The sequence below is a fragment of the Suricata suricatta genome, chromosome 5 (assembly GCF_006229205.1).
Source record: "Suricata suricatta isolate VVHF042 chromosome 5, meerkat_22Aug2017_6uvM2_HiC, whole genome shotgun sequence".
Taxonomy (NCBI): domain Eukaryota; kingdom Metazoa; phylum Chordata; class Mammalia; order Carnivora; family Herpestidae; genus Suricata; species Suricata suricatta.
In genome coordinates, this window is record NC_043704.1 from 79,814,250 (window position 1) to 79,838,689 (window position 24,440).

Genomic DNA, 24,440 nt, shown 5'->3' on the forward strand with positions numbered 1-24,440 from the left:
GCCAGATCACGCAACGCGGCAAGACGGAGAACTAAGGAGACTAAGGACGGAAGGAGATGTCAAAGCGGGCCCAGCAGGCACAAGCCACCCTGGAATCCGTTTGCCAGCCATCCGCACCCCAAACGGCGTGGCCCGGCGCGCGGCCGGGGGCGGAGCCTGTCTCAAAACCGCCCTCGGGCCAATCCGCGCCGCCTGCCCCGGGTTTCGGTAGAGCGGCGGCTGTTCGACGCCAGAACCGTTACCGCGCCGGGACGCCAGTTGCCGGTAGAAGGGTACCTGAGACTTGAAATATCGAGGCTCCCGCGACAGAGCGCTGCGGTCATGCCAGACCGGGAGCAGTGGCCGCCCTTTGCGACAGCAGGCATGGTTCGGGTTCGCGACCCGCCCTGGTGGGTGTCGGGTCCGGGTGTCTGACCGTCTGTTACCCGCCCCAGTCTCCTGCTGCTGGAGGCGTGCGTCCCCCCTGCTGGGCGAGGGTGAGCTAAGTCCGCTCCCCCGCCGTGACCCCGTTGGCCCACGCACTCAGCGGCCTGGAGGCCGGGCCGCAGCTCACACCCGCTCCCACCGACGGAGCTCCCAGACGTCCCTCGCCTGTGTGTGGCCTGAAGAGGGGCAAAGTTGACCATGAAATAGCCTCGGAGGCACCCCTGCTCAGGCCTGCAAGTCACCGTTGCAGGTCAATCTGTTGTTACCCAACTTGGGGCTGACTCTAGGAATACCCAGGATAATCAGTGGTTTCATTAGCAAAGGCAAGTGACTTACCCACCTACTTCATCTCCTCACTACTTTTCTCCCAAAGGGTTGGTTCTCACTGGCTTCAAAACCTCCTAGTGAATTCTAGAAGACTTGATTTTGGAGTCTCCTTTAAGTTTCCATTCCTCAAGGATGGTCCAGGTAATCTCCCCACTTCCTTGCTTCTCCCAGAGACCATGCCCCACCTAGCCCCAGGGCCCCAGGCTCAGAAAGAGGGTCTCCCGCTTGGTTTACTGCTCTGCCTTCACAGTTAAAAGTTCTTAATTTTTGAACAAAGGGCTCCATATTTTCTCTTTACCTTTGAGCCCAGCAAATTATGAAACTGTTACTGTTCCCAACTCTCATCTTTTCCTGAAGGCCTTCTTTGATAAAATTCAGTTGTATAAAATTACAATTAAAAGGGATTCTTCTCCAGAACTCTCAGTAGCTACTAAGAGCCTCAAGAGACAGAGGAGGGATGATTCTTTTGCCTAAACTCCCAGTTGTCGGAATCGTGAGAGCTTTCTGATCCAGGGCTCACCTCCACTCCTCATTATATTTCAGGGCCTTCAGAGAAGATGCAGAATGCGTAAGTGCAGTACTTTTGAAGACAACAGTGTTTGGCTCCTTGCCTAAGGATAGAGGCAGGTGAGAAATGAGCTCTAGTAGTGGGTATTCTTTCAGAGGTGCCCTTGAAGTGCTGGTGCAGGTGTTGGGGGCAGGGAGGGGAGGCTGCATTGTTTGATATGATGTGAAGGAACTAAGAGACTTCCAGAAGGAAGCTAAGAAGGTAAACAGCTGTGCTGTCCAATACTGTAGCCACGAACTGTAACTGGTTATTGTGCACTTAAATGAGACGTCTAAAATGAGATGTGCTTTATTCATCATCAGGGAAATGCAGATCAAAACTACAATGAGGTATCACCTCACGCATGTCAGAATGGCTAAAATCAACAACACACGAGAAACAACAGGTGTTGGTGAGGATGTGGAGAACGGGGAACCTTCTCTCACTGCTGATGCGGATGCAAACTGGTGCAGCCACTCTGAAAAATAGTATGGAGTTTCCTCAAGTTAAAAATAGAACTTCCCTATGATCCAGCAATTGCACTAGTAGGTATTTACCCAAAGAATATAAAAATATTAATTCAAAGGGATACATGCAGCCCAATGTGTATAGCAGCATTGTCTATAGTAGCTAAATTATGGAAACAGCCCAGGTGTCCATCAGCTGATGAATGGATAAAAATATGGTATATGTATATAAGGGAATATTACTCAACCATAAAAAAGAATGTAATTTTGCCATTTTGCAACACCATAGATGGAGATAGTATTATGTTAAGCAAAATAAGTCAGAGAATGACAAAATCATGATTTCACTCACATGTGGAATTTTAAAAACAAAACAAATGAGCAAAGGGGGAAAAAAGAGAGGCAAAACAAGAAACAGACTCTTAACTCTAGACTTACGGAAAACAAAGTGGGGATCACCAGAGGGGACGTGGGTGTGCAGATGCATGAAATAAATGAAGGGGACTAAGGAGTACATTTGTGATGAGTACTAGGTGATGCATGGAGTGTGGAATGGCTAGATTGTATGCCCCAAACTAATACTACACTTTGTATTAACTAACTGGAATTTAAACAAAAACTTTTTAAAAAATAGATGTTAGCAAGTGTCTTTAAAAAATTAAAATAGGGGCACCTGGGTGGCTCAGTAGATTAAGTGTCGAACTCTTGGTTTCAGCTCAGGTCATGATCTCACAGCTTGTGGGTTTGGGCCCCTCATAGGGCTCTGCGCTGACAGTGCAGAGCTTGCTTGGGATTCTCTGTCTCTCTCCCTCTCTCTGCCCCTCCCCTGCTCACACACTCCCTCTCAAAATAAACTTGAAAACATAAATAAAAGTAAGATGTGCTGTAAGTGTAAAATGCACACATGATTTCAATGTCTCACTTTTTAATATAAAATTTTTGATTTTTATAATGATTGCATACTGAAATGACATTTTAGATATATTAGGTTAAGTAATATATATTAAAATGCACCTGTTTTTACTTTTTAATGTAACTACTAGAAAATTTTGTATGTGTAGTTCACCTATTTCTTTTGGAGAACACTGTTCTAAAGATTTCAGAGTATTGGAAACTACTTACCTAATGAAACTGATGAACTTAAAATGTTCAGAAAAACTGCCTCTCCCCAGGGAACTCATTGCCCTTTCTCTTCCAAAAAGTACCCTGTGTAATCTAGAACTGCAGAATTACAGTCACTTGTATAGGAAAGTCTCAAACTTGTGTCAGCTCTTGCCACTAGAACCAATTCAGATGCTCACAGCTGTTTACTGCTGTGGCTGTTTGTCTAGTTTTGCAAAATAAAACTATAGAGAATGAAACAATTAAAAAGAGAAAATACATCTTTTATATTGAACTTTAGCTATTTTTAGAGATCTTTATTTGTGTAGATGCAAGTTCTATTTGGTAGATTCTTTCTGTCTGAGGAAATTTTTTAAGTTTATTGTAAGAGAGTTTAGAAGCTGGGGAGGGAAGAGGGGAAGGGACTAGAGAGAGAAGAGAGAGAATTCCAAGCAGGCTCCGCACTGTGATGTGGGGCTCAAACCCATGAACTGTAAGATCATAACCTGAGTCAAAATCAAGAGATGGAAGCTTAACTGCTGAGCCACCCAGGTGCCCCTGGGGGCAGTTGTTTTGATCTTTATTTTAGTGCAGGTCTATTGATAATAAATTTTCCTTGTTTTTTTTTTTTTTTGGTTGGTTTTTGGTTTTTTGTCTGTCTTTTAAAATCTATTTTTCCATCATATCTGAAAGATATATTCCATGGGCACAGTATTCTGGGCTAACGGTATTTTTTATTAGTGTTTTACAGGTATTCACTCAAGTATATTCTGGTTGCATAGTTTCTAAGTCAGCTGTAATTCTTTGTTTCTCTGTAATGTGTCTTTTTCTCTGTAACTAACTTGATTTTCCAGCAGTTTGAATAAAATGTATTGGGGTGTGTATTATTTGGTATTTATCCTACTTGGGATCAGTGAGCTTTTTGTATCTGTGATTTGGTTTGGTATATTTTATTATTTTTGGAAGATTCAGCCATTCTTTCTTCAAATGTTTCTTCTTCTATCTCTCTCTCCTGGAATTAAAAATACACTTTTATTAGATTGTTTGATATTATTCTACACTTGAACACTTTTTTGTGTTTTCTTCATACTTTTATCTCTCAGTATTTTAGTTTGGGTAATTTCTATTATGCGGCTTCAAATTCATGCTTTCCAAGTTCATGTTGTATCAAGTGTACTGATGAGCCTTTTGAAGGTGTTCTTCATCTCTGTTACTGTGTTTTCTATTAGCTTTTCCATTTGATATACATAGTTTTTATCTCTAGTGAAATTTTCTATATGATCATTCATGTTGTCTACTTTTTCCACTAGACCCTTCAATATATATGATAATATATTAAAATTATTTTAAAGCCCTCTCATAGTTCCAACACTTAGATTATCTCTGAGCCTCATTCTGTTGACTGTTCTCTCATGACAATGGGTTGTTCCTTTCCTTTCCTTATGTGTCTCATAATTTTCTATCCAATGTTAGGCATCTTGTATAGAACAGTAGAAATTAAGATATTGATGACTCAAGTATGTTTCATCTTCTGCTAGATCAGTAATGTGGGGTGCTGAATCAGTCAGTAGTTGACCTGGGTTTGGGTCTTATTGTTTCACCTTCACTGGGAAAAAAACATTGGTTTCAGTTTCCTCTAGTGTTACCTTATACTTAAGATATGGGCTGGAAGGCTGAAGGGATTTTCTCAATATTCCTTTTCTACTCTCAGCTTCTAGCCTACCTTTTAGCCTGGGGGAGGGGAGGGGGGGAAGCCTGCCTTCATGCTTTTCCCTTTCTGCCTCCTTGTAACCTGCTGCTTGATAGCTTGGTAGTGGGAGCCCAGAGGACCAGTCATCCTGGTCCAACCTCTCTTAGGCAAGTCTTAGAAGTTTAGGCCTTGCAAGTGGGGCTTCCTCAGCAACTTTGTCTCCCCATGGCAGACAGAATCTACTTTGTGTCTTTGATGAGTCTTAAAATAAGAGTCTCCTCATTCCTGTAATTGTATTGGCCTGAGATCTTGGGCCCAAGACCATTTCCTGTCCCTCCTTATCCAGGGATGGAAGCTCTTTGTTTGTCCTCTCTTACTCTTGCCCTTACCGGAGGCCTAGAGGCAACAGGGTTTGCTGCCCCTTTCCCAGGGGCTTGAAGCTATCCTTCATAGGAAGGGTATGATAGGACTTTTGTCCTTCACATAGTGGGAGCTTCCTTTCCTCCAGCAAGGCCTTGACCTCCAAGGGAGACTGTGAGTGGTCTCCAGCCTTGTCCCAGTTTTTCTCACCAGCAGCCAGTGAGAAGAGGCTGTAAGTGGAAGTGGAAACAAGCCCCTTTTTATCTGAAGGGTTTCTAAACTTTCCTGCTTGTCCACACTTGGCCTTTAGCAATGTGTTAACAATTTTAGCTGAATTCTTACCACCTTATATAGTACTTGATATCTCTTCTTCAGTGCTCACATCCTATCTCTCCTTGGTGAGGCCAGTCTTTTCTTGGATCTCAGGCTACTTGCTCTGTCTGCAGCCCTTGTTAGGGTGTCAAACCATCCCAGTTTGTGTGGTACTGAGCGTTTCCCAAGAATGGGACTTCTAGTACTAAAAGCAGGAAGAATCCAGTTGGTCACCCTAACTTCAGCTTTCCGATAGGTTCAAGAAAAGCTTTTCTATAATTTTTCTAGGTGTTTAGGTAAGAATGATGTTCTTTCTAGATTTTTTTTTATTTTAGAGTGTGCATGCATGAGCATGAGAGCAGTAGGGAGGGGCAGAGAGAGAGAGAGAGAGAGAGAGAGAGAGAGAGAGAGAGAGAGAATTTAAAGCAGGCTTCACACTCAGCATGGATCCCATCGATTCCATGACCCTAAGATCATGACCTGAGCCAAATTCAAGAGTTGGATGCTTAACTGACGGAGCCCCCAAGCTCAGATTTCTAGATTTCTATACCCTTCTTTCTAGATTTCTATACCCTAGGTAGAAGACAAATTAGTGAAATACTTATGCATGTTGAATCTGAACAAAAATGGTTCTTGAGATAGTAAAAAGCCATATGGGTAAACATCTGTTTCTTACTAAGGCAGAAGGGTTTTTGTGAAATCTTCCCTAAAATACAAAAAAAGCAAAATTGGTCTCTGCCATTCTTTTGTCAGTCGACAACAAATTTATCTGATTATGTAAATAAACTCTAGCTAAAGAGGTAGATTCACACATGCTATGCTGCTTGTAACTCTATTCAGCATTCAGCTAGCACCAGGGTTGGACTTTACTTCCAACAGGTGAGTAAATGCCATAGACTTTTTAATGAGACTTAAAAAATATATATGTCCTTTTGTGGAGGAGGAGGAAGAAGGCTGCATATAGCAATAGGATTTTATCAAGAATGCTGACCACCTCTGGGTAAATGTGTATGCATATGTATACATGTGTGTATAATCTTGCTATCAACTGTCTGGGACATACCTCCCGATGTTGCCATTGGTGGTACATATCGTCTTGTGGTTTTTATTTCAGGTATCATGGGAGCCCAAGACTGTTTGTGACCCCTACAGCCAGCACTAATGATTATGGTAAGCAGCCTCAAGGCAATGCTCTATATTTTGTGTGATGATGAAGACTCTATCAATAATTTGCTCAGGTACTCCTTTGAGTATCCTTGAGTATACAAGAGAAACACTTATGGCCACTAGATTAACTTGTAGGCTGTATAAATGATATCTTCATATACCAATAGTTTGATTAATATAAAAACAGCAGAGAAACCATAAGATAAAAACAGCACAGAAATTGTAAGACTAGGAGCATGTGTAATCTCTATAGCTGTGGGGTTTATATGGCTGTAGATATAATAACTAAGATGTATAGTGCTTATCATGTGTCAAGCATTGTCATAAGAGTTTTATATCTATTAACATATTGAATCATCATATTGAAACTTCATAACAATCCTGTGACTTTAGGTATTATTATCCACATATTACAGTTTAGGAAAAGAGGAACAAGGAGGTTTGGTAATGTGTTCAAGGTCACACTGAAAGGTCACATCAAAAGATGACTTAAGCCTATATAGTCTATTTCCAGAGTTCTTCTAAGTACTGGCAATGATCAAAGACAATAAAGATTTCAACTTTCAGGAGGGTATATAGTAGTGGGAGTGATGTATGTGTGTGGGGGGGTAAGCCTATCAAATAACATTTTGACTTTCGGTTGTGTACCAAACAGAGATGTACAGAAAGCTATAAGAAGACATGCTAAGGAAGAAAATTCAAAAAATGATCAAGTTATGTTTTGTACTCACTGCAAGTCAACAGAAATTATGAATTACACCGATGAGTGTGGTCAAATATTTGATGTAAACTTCCTGTAATACAGGTAACCCAGTAATGGCGGGAATGCCGCAAAACCAACTTGCAGAAAGACCTCCACTTCTATACATGAGATACTTGAACACTTTTGGTTTCAAAATTGAAAATTACTTAGATGCTACTTGCCATACAGAAGAAATGGAGGCTGAAAAGTTTTATTGGTTCCATTTATTTTGACCGATTGAGAATAAAACCAATGAATGGTATGTAAAAGAACTTTGGTTTAAAGGTGACAACATGGACATTATCAACTCACATGAAGCACAGTGAGACTCACAAATGACTAGAAGATTCCACAACCCTTCAGGACAATACTTGCAATCCAGAGGACTCGGGAGCAGGACCATCAATAGGTATACCCACAACTTTGGTTGAGTCTGTTATTGGCAGGGTCTCTGGCTTTCTTGAAAGAGTGGGATGCTCTGAGGGCTTCTGATTGGCTTTTCCAAGTCAAGTGGTTATAAGAAAGTATGGTATATAACTGTGGATGGGGTGAAATCTTTAACCTAACCTGAGAGCAATCACTGAAATTCTCTCTATACCTACCTACAGGATGACCTGCATGACTTATACAGCTCTTCAGTGGCACTCATTTACATATGAATCTGATATTCTCACAAAGGCAAAAACAATCTGGGAGTAAGCGGGGAGTACTTGGATTGTGTTGAAAAGTATAATAATGCAGAAATTCTGTAAATGTTTTCTTAAAGTTAATTTTGACCATAGTCTTAAATGTTTGGAGTGTTGGTAATCTAGTATAGCTTGTAGCCCTTAATGAAAGGATGCTATATATTTGCTTTACTATAGTACTTATCCTCAAGACAAGTGAAAGAATTTAATATAACAAGCTCAGCTACACTATGATAATATGGAGTCTTCTACTCAAAAGAATTGAATGAGGATGTACTTTTGAAGGGCCAGTTCAGTATTTAAGGCGTTGTCAGCAATGAGTAGGAAAGGGAACATTGCTCTGCTAGGATCAGCTCTACTCTGAAACTATGGTTATGCCTTAAAAAAAAAAAAGAGTATTACTTTCTAAATTGAAATGATCTTACAAAAGACTTGGCTTGAAGCTTGATGAAGGATACCTTGTAGATAAGAGAGGACATTGGGTTCGAGTGTTTAATGAATGTGGCTTCTCCAGTCTCCTCAGCTCCTCCCAAGACAGGTGTTTAGGCTGGCGATACTCAGGTTCTGCCTCTTCAGGATGGAGGAGCTTTATAAGCCTCTTATATCCCCAACTACATTCATCTGACATTCCAGGATATTATATGGTTACAAAAACTGCCTTTCACAAGCCAGATCATCTGGATCTAACCTACAGGATCCAGGAATGATCCTTGCTAAGCAACCAATGCTATCTTGCTACATTGCCTACAGTTGATCCAAGAATGATTAGGCACCTTCCACAGTCATATTGTGTTGTTGTAAAGAAAGAAGCTGTTGCAAGGGGCATATGAATTCAGGTCTGCAATGGTCAAAGATACAGTAGGCCGCTAAGCAAGCACTCTGGTCAGTTCCTACCACATAAATGAGAAGGTACGTCTGGGGGTTGACAGTGTTTGTGACCACTCTCATGGTGCTTATGGGCATAACAAAGCCCAACCGTGTATGTTTTTGCCAAAGCCTCAGTAGTTTGCCAAAACAAGGTATTATCCCCAGACCTGGCCGTGGGAACCATTTGGTTGTTCAGATACCTGTCTGGGACATCACAAGGCATAGGCAGCTACTGACTAAGTGGCCAGAGTCAGAAACTGTGATAACTGTTACAATTGTTTCCTCACGGAGTAATAGCCAGCATTTGTGTAATAGGATTGGTCTGTGAAGCAAACATGGCAAGTATTAACTGTTTTTGAAGTTTACAGAAGAATGTGGCCTCCAGAAAAAAAGTATTTTGTATAAATATAAGAAGCTTGTGTTCCAATCCCAGAGTTCACTAATGCTGTTTGAGGGTTTATAAGTGGGAATATTGATTTTCGCAGAGGTAAGGACTAATGAAGAGTGTACAATCTTACTGTTACTGCAGGCAGTACTAGGTATTTTATTTTCAGGTTGCATTTGGAGAGAAGCAAATAACTTTGGCTCTTTGGAGTAGAAAGTTCGATCTGGTAAAGGATTTTCCCCTTTTAACTTGGGAGAAAAAAATTAAAGTTCCTTTTTACATTGGGAACTTTTTCTTGGTAAACATTTAAGATACTTGTTACTCATTTTTGCAGGTATTTTTACATTGAGGATGGAGACCTAAGACTATAAATCGTATCCTATCTCTGGGTTGTAAACAATTTTTTAAACAGCGTTATTAGAAACTTTGACTAAATTTTTCTTGAGTCTTAAAACTATTTTGTGAACTAATTACATTAGGAACTAAAGCAAAGGAAATTATGTCTGGGAACTTTGCAACCTTTTACGCTTTCTACTTTAGGAGTTGATTATAATTGAGGGTGCTGGATGATGGTGGGCAGGACAAGTGCCATAGTAGTTGACTTATATGACCAAATGGAAAAAGGGTAACCACTGATGATCTCATTATGCATTAAAATATAAGCATATAATTTAATGATTACACTGTGCAGCCACCACTGAGGTCAAGAAAGAGAAGATTGCCAGTCTTCCACATGTTGCTTCCAAATTACAGCCCTCCTCCCCACAGGTAACCACTATTGTGACCTGCAGAGTAATTCATTTTTTTATAGCCATGTTCCTCAAAGTATGGTCTTACATGAGCATCATCTGGGAACTTGTTAGAAATGCAAATTCTTGGACCCTCCCCTCAACACACTTACACATTTTTACGTGTAGGATGCATACTTAGGTGAATTAAAGTATAAAACTGATTCTCATGCTTTAGCATGTATCAGAATGACTTGGATGGCTCATTCAAACAGATGCTAGGGTCTACACTGAGAGTTTTTGATGATCATCTTCTGATTTTATTCCCTGATTTTTTTAATTAAATTTTTTATACAGTTTATTGTCAAATTGGTTTCCATATAACACCCAGTGCTCTTCCCCACAAGTGCCCTCCTCCATGACCATCACCCCCCTACCCCCTATTCTTTCAGCCCTCAGTTGTTTTCAGTATTCCAGAGTCTCTCATGATTTGCCTCCCTCCCTCTCCCTAACTCTTTTTCCCCTTTCCCCTCCCCATGGTCCTCTGTTAGGTTTCTCCTGTTACACTTATGAGTGAGAACATATGGTATCTGTCCTTCTCCACCTGACTTATTTTGCTTAGCATGACACCCTTAAGGTCCATCCACTTTGCTACAAATGGCCATATTTCATTCTTTCTCATTGCCATGTAGTATTCCTTTGTGTATATATAAACCACTTCTTCTTGATCCGTTCATCAGTTGATGGACATTTAGGCTCTTTCCATGATTTGGCTATTGTTGAAAGTGCTGCTATAAACATTGGGGTACATGTGCCCCTAATGCATCAGCACTTCTGTATCCCTTGGGTAAATCCCCAGTAGTGCTATTGCTGAGTCATAGGGGAGTTGTATTGATAGTTTTTGAGGAAGCTCCACACTGTTTTCCAGAGTGGCTGTACCAGTTTACATTCCCACCAACAGTGTAGGAAGGTGCCCCTTTCTCCACATCCTCGCCCAGCATCTATAGTTTCTTGATTTGTTCATTTTAGCCACTTTGATTGGCATGAGATGATATCTCAGTGTGGCTTTGATTTCTATTTCCCTGATGATGAGTGATGCTGAGCATCATTTCATGTGTTCATTGGCCATCTGGATGTCCTCTTTGGAGAAGTATCTATTCATGTATTCTGCCCATTTCTTCACTGGATTATTCATTTTTCAGGTGTAGAGTTTGGTGAATTCCTTGTATATTTTGGATACTAGCCCTTTATCTGATATGTCATTTGCAACTATCTTTTCTCATTCTCTCAGTTGCCTATTTGATTGTTTCCTTTGCAGTACAGAAGCATTTTATCTTGATGAGGTCCCAATAGTTCATTTTGGTTCTTGATTCCCTTGCCTTTGGGGATGTGTTGAGTAGGAGATTGCTGTGGTTGAGGTCAAGGAGGCTGTTTCCTGCTTTCTCCTCGAGGATTTTGATGGTTTCCTGTCTCACATTCAGGTCCTTCATCCATTTTGAGTTTATTTTTTGTATGGTGTAAGAGAGTGGTCTAGTTTCATTCTTCTGCATGTTGCTGTCCAGTTCTCCCAGCACCACCTGCTAAAGAAGCTGTCTTTTTTCCATTGGATATCCTTTCCTGCTTTGTCAAAAATTAATTGACCATACATTTGTGGGTCCAGTTCTGTGTTCTCTATTGTATTCCATTGGTCTATGTGTCTGTTTTTGTGCCAATACCATACTGTATTGATGATGACAGCTTTGTAGTAGAGGCTAAAGTCTGGGATTGTGATGCCTCCTGTTTTGGTTTTCTTCAATATTTGGGGGTTTTTGTGGTTCCATACAAATTTTAGGATAGTTTGTTCTAGCTTTGAGAAGAATGTTGGTGCAATTTTGATTGGGATTGCATTGAATGTGTAGATTGCTTTGGGTAATAATGACATTTTAACAATGTTTATTCTTCCGATCTGTGAGCATGGAGTGTTTTTCCATTTCTTTGTGTCTTCTTCAATTTCTTTCATAAGTTTTCTATAGTTTTATTGTACACGTCTTTTTACATCTTTGGTTAGGTTTATTCCTAAGTATTTTATGGTCTTTTGTGCAATTGTGAATGGGATCAGTTTCTTGATTTCTCTTTCTGTTGCTTCATTATTGGTGCATAAAAATTCAACCAGTTTCTGTACATGGATTTTGTAACCTGTGGCTTTGCTGAATTCATGGATCAGTTCTAGTAGGCTTCTCGTGGAGTCAGGTTTTCCATATAGAGTATCATGTCATCCGTGAAAAGTGAAAGTTTGACTTCATCTTTGCCAATTCTGATACCTTTTATTTCCTTTTGTTGTCTGATTGCTGATGCTAGGACTTCCAGCTCTATGTTAAACAACAGTGGTGAGAGTGGACATCCCTGTTGTGTTCCTGATCTCAGTGGGAAAGCTCTCAGTTTTTCCCCATTGAGGATGATATTAGTTGTGGCTATTCATTAATTGCTTTTATAATGGTTAAGTAAGTAACTTCCTTTTTTATGCTTTTTATTTATTTTTGAGAGACAGCATGAGCAGGGGAGGGTCAGAGAGAGAGGGAGATACAGAATCTGAAGGAGGCTCCAGGCTCTGAACTATCTGTCAGCACAGAGCTTGGCGTGGGGCTTGAACCCATGAACCATGAGATCATGACCTGAGCTGAAGCCAGACGCTTAACCAACTGAGCCACCCAGGCACCCCTAAGTAAGTTCTTTCTATCCCGACTTTCTCAAGGGTTTTTCTTAAGAAGGAAGCTGTATTTTGTCAAATGCTTTTTATGCATCTATCAACAGGATCGTATGGTTTTTATCTTTTCTTTTGTTAACGTGATGTATCACATTGATGGATTTACGAATATTGAACCAGCCCTGCAACCCTGGAATGAATCCCACTTGATCGTGGTGGATAATTCTTTTTATATGCTGGTGAATTCGATTTGCTAGTGTCTTGTTGAGTATTTTTGCATCTGTATTCATTAAGGATATTGGCCTGTAGTTCTCTTTTTTTGTTGGGTCTCTGTTTGGTTTGGGGATCAAAGTGATGCTGGCTTTGTAGAATGAGACCAGAAGTTTTCCTTCTATTTCTATTTTTTGGAATAGCTTGAGAAGAATGGGTATTAGCTCTGCTTTAAATGTCTGGTAAAATTCCCCTGGGAAGCTATCTGGCCCGAGGCTCTTATTCATTGGGAGATTTTTGATAACTGATTAAATTTCTTCACTGGTTATGGGTCTGTTCATACTTTCTATCTCTTCCCATTTGAATTTTGGTAGTGCATGTGTGTTTAAGAATTTGTCCATTTCTTCTAGATTGTCCAGTTTGTTAGCATATAATTTTTCATAGTAATCTCTGATGATTGCTTGTATTTCTGAGGTATTGGTTGTAATAGATCCATTTTAATTCATGATTTTGTCTTATTTGGGTGTTCTCTCTCTCTCTCTCTCTCTCTCTCTCTCTCTCTCTCTCTCTCTCTCCTCTCCTCTCTCCTTTCTCCTCTCTCCTCTCTTTCTCTCTCTCTTTTTCCCCCTGAGGAGCCTGGCTAGAGGTTTATCAATTTTGTTTATTTTTTCAAAAAACTAACTCTTGGTTTCATTGATCTGTTCACCTGGTTTTTTGGATTCTATATTGTTTATTTCTGCCCTGATCTTTATTATTTCTTTCCTTGTGCTGGGTTTGGGGTGTTCTTGCTGTTCCCTTTCTAGTTCCTTTAGATGCTCTGTTAGATTTTGAATTTTAGCTTTTTCTAGTTTGTTGAAATAGGCCTGGATTCCTCTTAGGACTGCCTTTGCTGCATCCCAGAGAGTTTGAATTGTTGTATTTTCATTTTCATTTGTTTGCATATACTTTTTAATTTCTTCTCTAATTGCCTGTTTGGCCCAATCATTCTTTAGTAGGGTGGTGTTTAACCTCCATGTTTTTGGAGGTTTTTCCAGTCTTTTTCCTGTGATTGATTTCAGGTTTCATAGCATTGTGATCTGAAAGCGTGCATGGTATAATCTCTATTTGCTTATATTTCTGCAGGGCTGCTTTATGCCTGTGGGAAGCAGCAGCAAGGAGCCAGTAGGGAGAGTGTGATGGAGCACAAGCTCTCGTGCCCTTACAACCCCTGCAGCTGTCCCAGTTCCTCAGAGGTTAAATCTCTTGTGTTAAAATGTTAACTGTACAAGTGTCCTTCAAGCTTCTTGAGTTAAAATGTTAATTGTACTAGTGTCCTTCAAGCTTTGGCAATCCTTAAGATAGTAATGTTTCCAGGGAGTATGATACAATGATAACAGTGAGAACAGAGAAAATATTATCTAGAAGAAAGTCTTTTCCACAGCTGTGGCTGTTTGTGTTATGTATAAAACTGCTTGCATGTGAGAAATGGGCAATATGGGCATCACTCATGTTGTTCCTCCTGTCCCCATCCTTTGACTCTCTCTTCCTCATTCCCTTACCCTCATTTCCTTGCTTCTGAGTGCCCACGCATGCACAACATATGCCCCAGTATGTGATCTATCTTGGAGAAAGTGCCATGCACACTTGAGAAGAAAGTGAATTCCCTAGCTTCAGAATGCAGAGTTCTAAATATATTTATCAATTCCATCTGTTCCAATGTGTTGTTCAGGTACATTGTTTCTTTAGTGATTTTCTGTCTGGTTGATCTATCCATTGCTGTAAGTGGAATATTAAAGTCCCCTGCAATGAGCACATTCTTATCAATAAGATTGTTTCTATAATTGTTTAATGTATTTGAGTGCTCCCAAATTCGGTGCATAGATGTTTATAACTGTTAGCTCTTCCTGATGGAGAGACCTTGTAGTTATGTCTTTCTAAATCTTTTGTTACTTCCTTTACTTTAAAGTCCAGTTTGTCCAATATAAGTATGACTACTTCGGCTTTCTTTTGACTTCCAATCACATGATATTTCACCATCCCCTTACTTTCAATCTGACGGTGTTTCAGGTCTAAAATGGATTTTGTTTTTTTTTTTACTCATTCTGCTACCTTGTGTCATTTGATTGGAGCATTCAGTCCATTTACATTCAGTATTATTATTGAAAAATGTGAGTTTGGATTCATTGTGTTCTCTGTAGAGTTCATGTTTGTAGTAGTTCTCTGGCACCTTGTATTCCTTGCAACATTTCCCTCATAGAGTCTCTCTTAGGATTTCTTGTTGGACTAGTTTGGTGGTGATGGATTCTCCCAAGTTTTATTTATTTGGGAACACCTTTATCTCTCCTATTTTGAATAACAGGCTCACTGGATAAAGGATTCTTGGCTGCATATTTTTTCTGTTCATCACGTTGAAGATGTCTTACCATTCCTTTCTGGCCTGCCAAGCTTCGTTAGACAGGTCTGTAACCACTCTGATAGGTTTCTTTTTGTATGTTAGGGCTCTTTTATTCCTAGCTGCTTTCAGAATTCTCTCTCTATCTTTTGCCAGTTTCGCTATGATATGTCGTGCTGAAGTTCAACTCAAATTATGTCTTAAGGGGGTTCTCTGCGCCTCTTGGACTTCAATGTCTGTATCTTTATCCAAATTTGGGAAGTTCTCGGCTATAATTTGATCAAGCACCCCTTCAGGACCTTTTTCTCTTTCTTCTTCAGGAATTCCTATGATGTGGATATTGTTCCGTTTGATTGTATCACTCAGGTCTTGAATTCTCCTTTTGTGCTCCTGTATCATTTTCTCTTTTTCTCGGCTTCCTCTTTTGCTATAACTGTATCTTCTAATTCATCTATTCTCCTCTCTGGTTCTTCAATCCATGCAGTGGCCACATCCATTTTATTATGCACCTCATGTATGGCCTTTTTTTTAAACTCGTCACAGCTCTTTTGAAGGTCCCTAGTCTTTGTATCAATAGCTTCTCTGATGCTTTTTTCAAGTCCAGCAATTAATTTTATGACAATTGTTCTAAATTCTTGTTCAGTTACCTTGCTTAAATCTGTTTTGAGCAGTTCTGTTGCTGTGACTCCTTCCTGAAATTTCTTTAGAGGAGAGTTCTTTTCATTTTGTCATTTTGGCTAGCTTTCTGTCTCTTGTCAATTTTAAAAGCTCATTATGCACTGTGCACCTGTTAGTATTGCTCTGTTAAAGGAGGCTAATTGACTGTCCAGGGCCTGTCATTTCAGGAAGTGTTCTTTTAATGGTGTCTTTTGGTTTCTCTTGTTGTGCCTTTGATTATTTTATTTCCCTACTCAGCAATATTTGGGACTCTCCATCATGTGTACTTCGGCTTGTTTCTTGAGGTAGCCCTGAAAAGGGAAACAGACAAACACACATGGAACAAAAGCATGCAAATGCACAGACAGATCAAACAAACAAGCAAACCAAAAGGGGAAAGGAAGAAAAGAAAAGGAAAGGAGAGAAAAGAAAAGAAAAAAGAAGAGAAGAAAAAAGGGGCAGGGACAGAGACAACAAAAGACAATAGACAGTCTAAAAGCATATAACCAACCTAGGGGAGAGATAAGAATGAGATTAAAAAAAAAAAAGAATATATCTGGATGGCAAGAGAAAAAAAAGAAAAGAAAAAGGAAAAAAGAAAGAAAAGCAGCTCTTCCACACGGATGGGCATGGTTTGGTGTAGGTAGGTCTTGGGGACTGCTCTCGGAGGCCCCGCCATGGGGGTTGTGGGGAGAATGGCAACGCCCTAAGCTCTGATCAAACCAAGCGCTGCAAGCTGCTCTTCTGAGTCTGATCTCCCTGTGCTGCTGGCAGGCCAAGTTGTATTTCCAAGCCCCACCTCACTTCAAAATCCTAGTCCATGCACTTTAATGCTACCACCCAAGATGAGATGTACTCGTTCTGGTGGCCAGCTTCTTAGCCAGGATCACATAGGGGTGGGGGCTGTTTCTCCTGGTGCTGTCCGAGGTCAGTGCCGATGCCGCCAAACTCAAGGAATTCACCGTGGGACGGGTTTCTGTCCCCGTGCCCAGCGGTTATATATGGGGTAACAATATCTCCATCCAGTCTAAGTTCTTTGTCTTCTCTAGAGACAGTACTATGAGCATTTTCAGTCTCTTTCTCTTCCCCTTGTCTCTCCCGGGCTCTGCGCACTGTTCCTGTGTTGGGCTGGGACCCCACCCCTCCGCACCTCCAGGCCGGCCCATTTTTCAATTTCCCCAGTACACACTCCCTCACTCAGGCACCTTTGAGGTTGTCTTCTTTCTGGAGTCTGTGTGTTCTCCTCCCACTCTTGCAGATCAGAGTCTTGTCACTTCAGTCTTTCTCAGTTTGATAGATGTGGGCGGGTGAAGATTACAGAGCTCCCTACTTCTCCACCATCTTGTGTCCTCTCTCTGAACCTTTTAATATTATGAACTGTATGTACAGCTGATTTCTTTTCCTAAAATTTCCACCCTCTTTGTTCTCATATATCACAACAGGAATTAGTGTGAGGCCAGCCCTTTACAGTCCAGGCCACGTTCTTCAACTAGCAACTTGAAATACCCATAATTAGAGTAAGGCAACGCACAATTCTCTGAAGCTTCAGTTTTAGATGAGTGAAGTCGTCAAGGTCATCCATAGAATTCTCTAATTTTCTTATATACTGGATATCTTTGACTCTGTACTAGTCATTGCACTTGATGTGTTATTTTGCAGGAATAACTAACTGTGAGCCCTACAAAGAAAGTACTCTGCTCAAAAGTATTTGCATTTGCCTCTGCCAGGCACCTGGGGGCACTGTTAGTCTGAGATCGCCTGTTCAGAGTTTGCTATATCCTGGACAATGCAAGGGATTTTTACCATTTTTATCATGTTTTAATTATCTTTAGAGTATTCCAATTCTTCCTCCCTTCAGGCTGAGATCCTGGAACCCAAGTTGTTGTAGGGGAAGGCCTCCATCAAATTCCCCAACTTGTTTGAATCTAGAATTAGTCCTCTTCTTTACCCTGAAAGGTCATAAAAATGGAGGCTCTAATTTTCTGGGATTAGCCAGCACAATCAGGACAAAAGTGGCTTCAGGCTTGTTCCCTTCTCTAGATTCTTGGCTTCCCTTTACTTTTGGCCTGATAATTCCTTGCTATTTTATAATCTCTTTGATGCCTTTGAAAAGATTATCTAGATATATTTTATCCAGTTTTTTTAGTTGTTTTCAGCTATAGGACTGATGTGAAAAACCTGAACCATCATTACCAGAAAGGAAATCTGAAAAATAAATTATTAATGGACAGTATTTTTTCAAAATACTGTGGTTTTTTAAAACCTAAAGATTCTATGGATATTTGTATCCTTAAAAAAACTTTTTCTCTTTAGCTTACAACTTCATCCAGGGTGAAAAGACTCCCAGGGTTGCATATTTATGACCTCTAACCACTCCTAAATGCTCTGATACTTCCAGTGGGTTCCAAGGAATGCTTCCCACAGCTTCAGAAAGCCTTACAAAATGCAGAGATGTGCCTAATGTAGGATTCATTTTGCAGTTTATGCCATGGTCTATGAGGTTTAATTTTACCCACATCTTTAACCAGTCTGGACACACCAAAGTTAGGAAGCGTAGATGACTTAAACGTCTATCCCTAGGACAGTTTCTGGGAGATCATGTGGAATGCCCCAAACTTTATTTATCAGAAAGTTCTAAGTACTTGATGAATGATATTTTAACCACCTCCCTCTCCCCCTAAAAACATAAGTTATATCATCTTTTTTTACCCCTGATTGACTCTAATGTCATGTTCATCCCTTAAGATAGGCAAGATTCTCAAAGAGAAGGTACCCCTTCTTAGCCCCTTGCTGATGAATCAGAATATATTCTTTCTGGATAGGGATGAATCTTTTATCTTTAGGGGTTATATCTTTTTGTTTATCTCTAGGAGTTATATTTTAAAGGGGATTGAAGATTGAAATACACAAGTGAATTTAGGAAGTAAACTGGCAGGCTTTCCGGATGTCAAGAGATTGTTAGGAATTTGGTAAGATACTTTATCTTGAATACTCTCACTGGGGCTTGACAATTAAGATGTATAGCAATTTGTGTAAGCTCAGCTTGAGGTAGGAATGAACAAACTCTGAGAGCTATTTGTAGAGTTTTTTAAATATACTTGACAGTCTTTTGATGAATGTCAGGGTCCTCTGAAAGTGGTAAGGGTTGCTTGTAGTAGAGTCCATGATTCCTGTGAATAGTGTGTCAGGATAAATGCCAGAATTTAATCTTCATGGTAGCAGGCTTTAGCTTATCTCAGATAAAGGCTCTAACCCAAATAGTTAGAGCAGAGAATTCCTTAAGACAGTCAAGCACATGCTGCTCCCCAATACCTTTCTTTTCCTTCATTAAGATGTGCCCAAAATCTATGGGCTTATGATGTAAGTGCAGGATGGGGGTCCCACCAGGTGAGGAGGACACTGAGTCTCCTCAACCTGTGTTTTTCTCTACCAGTTTATAGATGATGATGTTCTAGCTACCTTGTTGCTGAACCTAAAGTTCATGTTTTGAGTATAGACTGTCAAACTATACCATAGGATGCAGGAACTTCCGAGTTCCGAGCTTCAAAGGATGGGTGGGGAAAGGGTGCTTTGCATATAACATGGGGCTTTCCACCCAGGGAATTTCTTAAGTTACAATACTTAAAAAAGTCATGACCCACCACAATCCACCCCTTAGCTCATGACTTTTGTGTGGACCAACACGTTGATCTCCAGACCAACATGATGCCATTATTCATTGTTATATAACTTGTCCCTTAAAATAGAAATATTGCTTTCACAAATAATAAATGTCCTTGTTATAAATTCCTACTTTACCTAAAGGTATGGAGAACTAGGACCACATGGAGGTCCACTCAGTTTAACCATTTCCTCATGAACATATTTTATTGAATCCTATGAGTTTGGGCAGTGGTCTGGCATGTAGGCATTTCCTCTGTTTAATAACACGTTCCTTCTCCCTCCCCAGCTAAATATAATTTTAAGGATGTGTGGTTGTAGACCACCATATATCTTATAGCTACCATTTCTTCAGCATTACTATTGCATAGCTAGTTATTTATAGCTGTATCACTGATCTTTGAAGTAGCCCGATCAATCTGAACTTTGGAAAATTATATAGTAAGTTCTCTTCCTGAGCCCAGCAGGGATTTGGGGGAGCCATTTAGTGGCTCCCAGTGCTGGCCCAGTTAGTCCCAAATAGCCTCTCCTCCTATATTCCTCAGGGAGTCATTGGTGTACATGGGATCCTCATATCCAGTAACTGGGAGAATTAGGAGTAGACCTATACTTTTTGACAAAACCCAGAGTTCCAATTTTTGGTACTTAATATGGATGTTATAATATGAGACTTTTGTGAGCATCTTTGATGTTGCAAATACTGGTGCCTATTCCCTTTATCTCAGAGAAAGCCATATTTACATAGGGTTGGGACTATGCCTTAGGACAGCAGGAGCTGGGAAGTCTCGGGGGTTGGGGAATGGATCATTCTTCTCATGGGTCCATTTAAATGACTAGGTACGATCAACTTTGTTCCAGCTGATAGAGATTTGATAAGTCTAGTGTGCCCCATCCGCACATGTACTTTCTCTCTTAACTGCAGAAGAGCCTTCCATTTATTATCACTTTTAAACTTAGCGTTTGCATAGGCTATCCGGCTTCTGGACTTTGCCTGGTTTTTTATTCGGTACCATGATTTACCATCCCTCAGTTGTTCTAGAATAAAGTATGTACCTTAGAGCAGTTGGGCTATGTATTACTCTGTATCTGTAGCCTCTAGGCTAATTAAACAACTTGGTGCGTAGCCAAACGAGCAATTTACTATTTCCTTGAGAAACATCAATTACCGCAGGTGCCCTGAATTACCTGAGATGTCTAAGGAAATGACTGTGATTATTCCTTCAAGGTGAAACTCAAAACCACTGTTTTTCTTATACTAGAATGAGGACTGTTTGCTTATTGGCTGTAGCCTTATTTAAATTGGTATTATGGCCAGCCCTTCCATAATTAATCTTCATTGTTCTCAATGCAGGTAGCAGATACCTCTTTGTGTTTCTTTCAGAAAGTTTCCATGCACAGTTAGCTCCAGCTCCAGAAGTATGTCATTGGCATTGAACTTTGGGGCAATGACTAGTCAACGCTCCAAGCCAAATAGTCCCCAGAAGAGAGCACTCTACTCACCTTCCTCACTGGGAACTAATACCTGGAATAGTACCAGACACATTTTTGTCTTAGTGAATTTCTTTGTCTTACTACAATAAAGTTTTCTTTAAGAAGATTCTTAAATGAGGATGACTTTAAGAACATGGCCAGGACACCCAGTGTTCTCAGTGGAGGAGATGGCAGAGTCATTGGGGTGGCAGCCACCCACATCCCCTGCATCTATCCAAGCTTATTTCTGTAGTGGTTGGAGCCAAATAGCCACTGGTAGACATTGCCATAGAAGGAATAGTGAAGTCACATACAAGAGTAGAACAAGGTCAGCTAGATTCCTTCTATAGATAGCTGAAGTCATCATTTAGTCCAAGTAGGATGAACTGTGATAGGTAGCTAAAGGTTCTTTGTGTGGAGAAAAAGAGAGGATGGGGCAGAGATAGTAGTGTACTCCCTATTTGTATTACCTATTCAGTGTTTCCAGGCCTATTACCTCTGTTAGCCTGTAGACTCCTACAGGGGTACTTGTGACTTGCTGTTCCTGAAACATTTGTATCTCAACCACACCCCACACTATACCCCACCTTCCATACCCACTCTTCTGTTACTTGCAAGTAAAGCTTCCTGCTCCCAAGTGTTCCCAGTGGAGGAAGTGGCCTAATTTGCGGTCCCTGGCTTCCCTCTAGGGGCAGTTGTCTCAGAACTCTCTGAAGTTTGAACACAGACAGTATGGTTAACAATCTATTGTTTCTCTTGGTATTTCCTTACCATGACATTAAGGGGTTGCCCATCAATTTGGGCCTTTTTGGACCTATCTTAATAGCCAGACCAATAGGCTTTCTACTGAGAACCTCTTTTTTTTCTCTTTTTTACATCTCCCCTCCCCATTTTCTTTTGGCTATTTTGGGAGCTGAAATTCCCAAAAGTCTTCGGAAGCCATCTTTTCCAAAATTGTGCATATGAGAGACTGGTAGTTACCTACCCCTCTATTCGTTATTTTTAATCAAACCCTATTTGCATGAAGCACATTTGCAATGTGCTCAGCTAAAACAAAACAAAACTACATTGTCTGTTCTCCACTACTGGTACGGAGGGCACAGTGTGACACAGCTCTTGTCAATGAGGGGTAACTAAATGTGTTAAGAGGAGTTTCTAGTAAAGCTCCTTAAAAGGGGGTAACTTCAGGGCATGTGCCCTTTTCTTCTTCTTTTTTCCCCTTCTTCCTGTTTGTATCTTAGGGGAGGTACTAGACATAGAACAGGCATCTTGGAACAATACAATCAGGTGAGAAAAACCAAGTGAGAAACTTAGGTCACATGTGAAAAGGCTGGGTCAACAGGACACCTATGCACTCAGAACTGCATAATTTTTCCACACTGTACCATCCCTTTGTGTACAGCAGATCTGTGCTGCTCCTAGATCTCTAACACTATTTGCAGTAGGACTCTGCTGCCATGATTTACTCTTACCATCTGCAGCTTAGACTTGTTTTACACCTAAATTCTTTAAAAACTAGCTGTGCATACCTCTTTGCTACAAGTACAAGACTTGACGTTTCTTATCAATGGAAGGTCTAAGGCCCTCCAGTGGAGTAGAGGGTTACAATTTGAGAAACAATTCAGTTGACAAGAAGTCCGCTAATTTTGACAGTTAGAATTTAAACAGTATCACAGATGTTTTAGAATAGTAATATAAATGTACCATGAGATGGTTTCATAATACATTACCAATTTTAAATGCGTAATCCATATTTCAAATTTTGCGGAGATGGATTACTCTCTTTTTAGATCCCAATTTATCTTTAGCCAGTCATTCCAGCTTTGTATTATTTGTTTTTTTTTTATTTGTAATAGTGAAACACTGAAACAGCTTAAGACCTAAAAATATAAAGGGTTATTGCAACAACCTACAGAGTTATACAGAAGTTATGTATTACTTAATTGTGGCCACAAAATAAAATCTACTACTGCCTCAGTTTACAGGAAGATCATTTCTATATGCACATGGATATTATCAAGCTGCTACTGTTATTTTCCTAGATAAATGGGCTAATAGAATCTTTTGGTATTCTACTTAATTTTTCTGTAATGAGCTGTTAACTTTTTCATAAGAACTATTTTTAAAAAATGAAAAGACTTCCTCTTGATGGACATTTAGCAAGAGAAACAAAAAGTATTGCTGAGAAATAAAGAGCATGCGGGAACAGAAGGGACCAAGGGCGCCCACTTTTGCTGCTGAGACGCCATCACCCATGACCCAGACTGCTCCAGGCTCACTGACTGCCCTGAGCTGCTTGCAGGACCTGCGTGGCCATGAGCCCTGGCACCAACGCCAGAGATCCTCTCTCGTGTCTGCCTTTGCTTCTGCATGTTGCCTTGCCCCATCCCATGTTCACATGTCTCTCTGATGCTTAAAAAATATACTTTTGTTTATTCAGTAAAGGCTAGAATCTGGGTTATATGCCAATCCCCTGACTAATGCCGAGAATATACCTGTGAGCCAAACAGACCTTCCTGGAACCAGCCCATCCTATTGGGGTAGATTCTAATCACCTCATACAGATGTATAGAATGGGACAGAATGGGATACGGACTATGACAGAATGGGCTGCTAGGAGGCTAAGTTACTGGGCAGGTGGGGAAACCCTTGTTACATCGTGCGTTCAGAATTCCATTTAAGCTGAGAACTGGCGGAGGGGAAGGAGCAGGTATGTGACAGGTACGGTAAGGGGAACAAGGACTTGGGGCAGAAGACAGAGCATGCAGGAAGGCCCTGAGCTGCTCAGGCTTGAAGGGAGTGAGAGAACAGCAGCTATCGAACGGAGAGACCAGCTTGCAGAGATAAGCAGAAGCCAAATCATGCAGGGCTTTGTACATTACGGCAGGATTTTGTCTTTTTTCCCTACACCATCAAACCATTGAAAGATTTTGAGCTGCTAAAAATACCTGAATCAGGTTGGTTTTCATACTGGCTGGTGGTACAGGGAAAGGATTGGAGGAAGAGACAAGAGTGGGATTGGAAAGAACAATGGTCAGGAAAGGGCCAGTCCTTTCCAAAGCTGCTCTATTTAAATGAGACAGCATCCAGAAGCAGTTGCAGACTCTGGCCCAGAAATAACCTTGGCTAACTGTTATACTTAGCACTCTGATTTTGACATGGCTGCCCATCTTCTTCACTCTTCTCTATAAGGGCTTCTATGTTTGCCACAGGTAAACTTCGGGACAGTGGTCAGGTCTGAGTTAAGAGGTAAACTCTGCTCTTCCCAAAGTATTGAAGCCAATTATCAAGAAAACTGAATAGGGTTGTCTGGGTGACTCAGTTAAGCCTCTGACTCTTGATCTCGGCTCAGGTCATGATTTCAGTTTCTGAGATTGAGCCCCACATTGGGCTCTGCACTGACAGCAGAGAGCCTGTGTGGGATTCTCTCTCTCCTTCCCTCCCTCTTTGTCTCTCTCAAACCTTTAAAAGAAAAAAGGACTGAATAGGAATGCTTACTATATACCAGGCACTGTAAGAGGCATTAGCATATGGAGTGAGTATAAAGTCCCTACTCATGGATCTTACTGGACTGGAAGCAAACA

General features: G+C 40.6%; 1 protein-coding gene and 1 long non-coding RNA gene across 2 annotated transcripts in view; one reads left to right on the forward strand and one right to left on the reverse strand.

Annotated features, from left to right (window-relative positions):
- Window positions 1-24,440, reverse strand: part of RTP1 (receptor transporter protein 1) — a 75,129-nt gene that overhangs the window by 41,729 nt on the left and 8,960 nt on the right. The gene's annotated exons all lie outside the window — the stretch shown is intronic.
- On the forward strand, window positions 1,830-7,928 carry LOC115292717. The gene is made up of 4 exons (XR_003909105.1): window positions 1,830-1,845; window positions 6,345-6,400; window positions 7,053-7,548; window positions 7,748-7,928. It is a non-coding gene; the product is annotated as an uncharacterized LOC115292717 (long non-coding RNA).